This window comes from Urocampus carinirostris, chromosome 8 (genome assembly GCF_059441175.1).
Source record: "Urocampus carinirostris isolate Australia breed hairy pipefish chromosome 8, RoL_Ucar_1.0, whole genome shotgun sequence".
In the NCBI taxonomy this organism is placed as follows: domain Eukaryota; kingdom Metazoa; phylum Chordata; class Actinopteri; order Syngnathiformes; family Syngnathidae; genus Urocampus; species Urocampus carinirostris.
Genome location: NC_142356.1, coordinates 18763860 through 18770111, shown reverse-complemented (window position 1 = coordinate 18770111; position 6252 = coordinate 18763860).

Here is a 6252-nt window from a genome sequence, read left to right as displayed (position 1 = left end):
TTTGTCAGGTTCACACCAAACTTACTAATGAGCCAATTATAACAATTAAGTCTGTTGACAGATGGAAACATCTAAAACATGTAGGATTCCAGTCCCGGGAACAAGGATGGATGGTACTTATCCTCAAACCAGTCAGGGAACTGGAGGGAAGTGGTCGGCAACCACCAGGCTGTGGACGGGTGGTCATTTGGTCCAGGGCTACACAGAAAAAAATGCCTTATTTTTTGTTTATACCATATCTATTTATGTATACAGACGCTGTCCTACTTACGAACGAGATTATGGGGGATCGTTCGTAAGTTGAATTTGCTCGCAAGTAGCTTTAGTGCTATATTTTGCTTGTTTAAGGATTACATAAGTATGTTTAAGGCTTGTATAAGTAACCTGTATTGTACTAAAAAATAAACATTTCATAAAATAAAATGCTCTATAAAGATAAATAAAGTTGAGTTTAACTTACTTTTGGAAGATGGGCTTCAAGAGTTAGGCGATTTCCTCCTCCATGCTAAAAAGTGGCTGAAAAAAAGGCGGTCCAAGCATTTTCTCAACCACATCAAACTTTCTTATTCCATTTACATTTCAATTGAAACGGCTCGTCTCTTCTTTGCATTTTACACCAACCATATTGAATGGATGCACGAAATACTAAACAATAAAAAGGTCAAAGTTCTTTACAAACAAACTAGGAAGAGGAAGCGGATTTCTTCTTCGGGGCCACACTTCGGTAGCAGCGGAAAGAAGCACTACAGTAATGTCCTGTACTCAATACAAAATCTAACATACAGCAATGTTGGGATATTTTTTGACATCCCGAAAGAAATATTAGTGTCTACGGTTTTTCGTAAGTCGAATGGTCGTAAATAGGTGAGGGACTGTATTTTTTTGCCACCCTTGTCACTCAACTGAAAAAAATCATGGCTCCCCCACAGAGTGTAACTGAGAGTAAACATGAATTTGGACATTTTGCACATATTTCCATCAATACTTATTTCCCTTATATCATAAATTTCCCAGATGAAGTCATATTTCAACTTGTAATTTCCGGTTCCGTTTTTTCACATCAACAACCGCTGGTAAAAGAAGAAAAAACTGCATAAGAGCAAAACTTTCCAGGGAGTTTGTGCACGATTCACTCAAGTTCATGTTGGGCTTGTGCACGAACATGATGAAATGGTCCTTTTAAGAGCTCTCTGAGGGGGCCGGTACTTCAAGGGCGCCTCAGAACCCTTAGCGCTGCCTTGTACCACCCCAGCGGGAGGAAGCGGGAGGAAAAAGAGGAGACAAACACGATGAGGAGGAAAAGCTCTAAAAACACAAGGAGGGAAAAAAAAATGTGCAAAAAGAGTTACAGATGAGCAAAAAGAAAGTTGGAATGAAAGATTTTTTTCAGAAGCGATCCTCTGATCAGACCAGATGAGAGCACAGTCAATTCAGCCGGCGTTGGCTTAGGAGTTCGGTTGCTTCGTTTTTTTTCAAACTTTAAGACGCGAGGAGCGAAAGCGGGCATGCCCCCAACCAGCTTTTTTTCTTCTTCTTTTTTTTCGACTCCGGGAAAGCCTAATGAGTTCCTGTGGGATGGGTGCCGGCTGTCAGTCATAGTGACTCTCCTGCAGCTTGGCCCGCGCATCTCGAACCGAAGGGGCATGAAATCATTAAAAGATGGCCGCTTTTGCCACTTCGGGACGGAAGGAAGTCGCGGCTTGTTTCGCCCGCTCCTCTGAAAAGGGGCATTTGGAGAAGTCTCGATGCCCGTGGTAATAAGCGTTGACAATGAGGCAACAACGTTACAAGCTATTGCGTAATGCAAAACAAGGAAGGAAAAAGATGGCGCGCCGGTATGACGTTAAAGGGACAAAAAAGGAGCGAATGAGTCTTATTCTTTAGCTGGCTAATGCTTTGATTTCTTCTGAAGAGCTTGAAATGGAAATATCAATGAAGAGTCGTCTACAACCGATGTTCCTTCTATGGCAGGGGTGTCAAACTCATTTTAACTCGGGGGCCGCACGATAGAACAAACATTCTGTCGGGGGCCGGACAAGTAGATTGAGGAGAAAGAAAAAGAGAGAGAAAGAAATAAGAGAAAAAGAGGGAGAGAAAAGTAGATAGAGAGGGTTGGATAAAGAAAGGGGGAGAGAGAGAGAGATCCAAAGAGAAATGGAGAGAGAGAGAGAGAGAGAAAGTTCCAAAGAGAAATAGAGAGAGAGATCCAAACAGAAATAGAGAGAGAGAGATCCAAAGAGAAATACAGAGAGGGAGAGATCCAAAAAGAAAGAGAGAGAGAGAGCGATCCAAAGAGAAATGGAGAGAGAGAAAGAGAAAGATCCAAACAGAAATGGAAAGAGAGAGAGAAAGAGAGATCCAAAGAGAAATGGAGAGAGAGAGAGGGAGAGAGAGAGTTTTAAAGAAAAATGGAGAGAGAGAGAGTTCCGAAGAGAAATGGAGAGAGAGAGCGTTTCAAAGAAAAAATGGGAAGAGAGAGAGAGAGAGAGAGCTCCAAAGAGAAATGGAGAAAAAGAGAGTTCCAAAGAGAAAGACAGAGAGGGATCCGAATGGAGAGAGAGAGGGAAAGATCTAAATAGAGAGAGAGAGAGAGAGAGAGAGAGAAATAGACAAAGATGAACAAAGAGCGGGAAAAGAGAGACATGGAGATAGAGAGAGAGATCCAAAGAGAGATGGAGAGAGAGAGAAAGAGCGAGATCCAAAGAGAAATGGAGAGAGAGAGAGAGATCCAAAGAGAAATGTAGAGAGAGAGAGAGAGAGAGGGATCCAAATGGAAAGAGAGAGAGAGAGAGAGACAGAGAAAGAGAGAAATAGACAAAGATGAACAAAGAACGGGAAAAGAGAGACATGGAGATAGAGAGAGAGATCCAAAGAGAAATGGAGAGAGAGAGAGAAAGAGCGAGATCCAAAGATAAATGGAGAGAGAGAGAGAGAGAGAGAGATCCAAAGAGAAATGGAGAGAGGGAGGGTCTGAGAGAGAGTTCCAAAGAGAAATGGAGAGAGAGAGAGTTCCAAAGAGAAATGGAGAGAGAGAGAGAAAAAGAGAGAGAGAGTTCCAAAGAGAAATGGAGAGAGAGAAAGAGAGAGGGAGAGAGATATCTAAATGGAGAGAGAGAGCGAGGGAAAGAGAGAGAGAAATCCAAAGAGAAATAGAGAGGAATAGACAAAGATGAACAAAGAACGAGAAAAAGAGAAATAGGGAGATAGAGAGAGAAAGAGAGAGAAAGAGAGAGAATGAGAGAGAAAGAGAGAGAAAGAAAGACATACAAGTACAGCGTCTCAGTGAGAGGCACCCTGCTTTGGCAACATCAACTGGACATATTTTGACCCGCAACTCCTTTTTCTCTTGCGCTTCTCTTGGCGTTGTCTCGCGGGCCGGATTCAATCCCTTGGCGGGCCTGATTCGGCCCGCGGGCCGCCCGTTTGACACCCCTGTTCTAAGGTTTCACAGGTCTGAACGTTCACTCAACTCAAAGTCTTTGAGTCTTTGAGCATTTGAGCAACATCAATCCCAAGTATGGCAACCAAATCGTTGAATAATAAATTATTTTTCACTTTTTAATGAATTGACTTATAAACTATTGGGAAGATTGTACGGCCCACAAGTCTTTTACATAAGATTTCCATTTTTTAGACTTTATCTTTTCTTACATAATACAAACAATTCGGGGGGTTTATTATTTAGATGTACGGTATGGAAATGTAATTAATTTTTTTCGTGGAAGTACAATGTTGGCAACAAGATTGACTTGATGTATTTGGGAATTATTTGAATGCACACAAGTCCCCAGAAATTGTATTTTTTTTACTCGAAATGAGTATAAAAAATGAGTTGATTTGATGCCACTCTTGTCCACTGTATCCCCCAACATTCTAATAGCTTGCAACATTTTTCGTTACATGTTATTTATTTTCCCAGGTATTCATTTTATCTATCAGGATATTCATCAAATTCAATGGAAACACACTAAATTGGTCTATTAAATGGTCTATTGTTTATTTATCGCTGCAATTCTAAAAAGATTGATCTCAATTCTTTTTTGTCATGTATTATTGTTTGCATAAATGGAATGTTTACAAAAAAGGCAAAAAATAAGATTCTTTTTTAAAAATAGCAGCGATGATATGAGAACAATTGGATATGCTTACATTACATATATTACCACATTGTCAAGGTATCGCATCGGAGACTATTTTGGTAGATTAAATAAATAAATGAATTAATGTTTTGCTGGTTTGACCCTTCTGCCATCTTTTTAACTCAATACGGCCCACAAATAAATAAAAATGCCCACCCATCGTCTATAAATATCTACATCTTTAAAAAAAAAACACACACACAAAGTTTATATCGTTGCTGTAATATGAAAAATTCATACTTCTGAAATTGTCCATCAAAGGATTAGAAGAGGTATTTTCATTAATAATCATTTTCTAAACAATTTTCTAAATAATTCAATAAATTATTTGTTAATAATACTGATCTTTTCTTCCTCCTAAGTAAATCTCTCTTATTTTAACAGAATAATTTCATTAAATTGTAAAAAGAAAAAAAATAGGAAAATAATTCTGATCCCTGACAATCTGATAAGTGTTTATATAAATTAACAACAAGAAAAATACAACATCTTTACCCGGAAATATAAGCATAATTTGCTACATTTTCTTACTGGATATTTTGCAGTGCACCTTCTCCCAACAACGGCAACTTAAATGATTGATGCGGACAACCTTTTTTATTATTATTTTTTAATCATTATTAACAGGGGCCAAAAACATTTCCTATTTTCTATATTAGTAACATACACAAAGAAACATTTTTATCTTTTATTTTATCAATTTTGATCATTTCAAAATTGAGCATTGAATTATCAGCGAAATGTGTTCTAGTAGAGTTTGTCCATTGAAAGGTTTTTCAATAAAAAAAATCGAAGCACCAAATATATTGACACATAAACATACATTTAAGTCTCGTATATTCAACACAATTCATAAAAACAAGCATTTACTTATTAAAAGCTTATTTCGTAGGCATTGTGCAAAATGCTCTTGCAAGTATAACCATTAGTGATGGCCAAGTGCTGAAACAGGCCTTATTATACTATCAGTGGTGGTCCAGATGCGTATTAGTTACTCACTAGTATCCATCCATCCATTATCTGCACCGCTTATCATCAGTAGGGTCGCGGGAGTGCTGGAGCCCATCCCAGCTATCTTCGGGCAGTGGGCAGGGGACACCCTCAACTGGTTACCAGCTAATCGCAGGGTACACAGAGGCAGACAACTCACTCGCTCATTCACACCTAGTGACAATTTGGACAATTAACCTGACATGCATGTTTTTGGAATGTGGGAGGAAACCAAAGTGCCCAAAAGAAACCCACGCAGGCACAAGGAGGACATGCAAACTCCACAAGGGGAGGCTGTGGTAGCTGGACTTGAACCCTGATAACCTCTGCACCGTGGGGGCTACGCGGTAACCACCCAGTCGTCCTGCTGCCCTACTCACTAATATGAATATTGAAATCAGTAAATAGAAATGAGATTGGGATTCATAGGCAAAATGCTCAGTCTTTGAAACCTGGTCTTGAAAAGTCAACGAAGCCATACCGTTTGCAACACCTTTTTGCTTAAATCCACAAAGGAAATACTGCATCAGGAAACGAGAGGCTCCTGAAATAAAGCCCAGCTAACATCTGCATGTGAATGGACAGAAAGGGCTTCATGTAATTGTTGGGTCAGCAATATTATTCAGTTGAAAGACATTATGGGAGGAGGTTTTTTGATGGACTAAAAGTGTAGTTGGCTCAAATATTCAGTGTTCCAAAGAGGATGAGAGTTTCAACTCCTTAAGTAAAAAAACGGAAACAGTAAGTTATACAAAAATAGAGTTCTAGAGCAGGAGTCGGAACGTTTTTGACCCAGAGAGCCCTAAGAGCAACATATTATTTCAAGACAAAATTAAACCAAACCGCCAAACCCGTTCTAGTCAAGTCATATTTACCGTAAATTCCGGACTATAGAGCGCACCTGATTATAAGCCGCACCCACCACATTTCAAGAGGAAAACCGATTTTGTACTTACACAAGCCGCATGCACCCACATTAAAAAAATGTAACACAATCACAAAATTAACCCAGACCTGACTTTAAGTCCCGTGATTGTAACTGAATATCCTTCATTAAAGTACACAGTCCAAAAATCACAGCCGACAAAATGAACGGAAAATTATACCGGTACTTAAGGTTTGA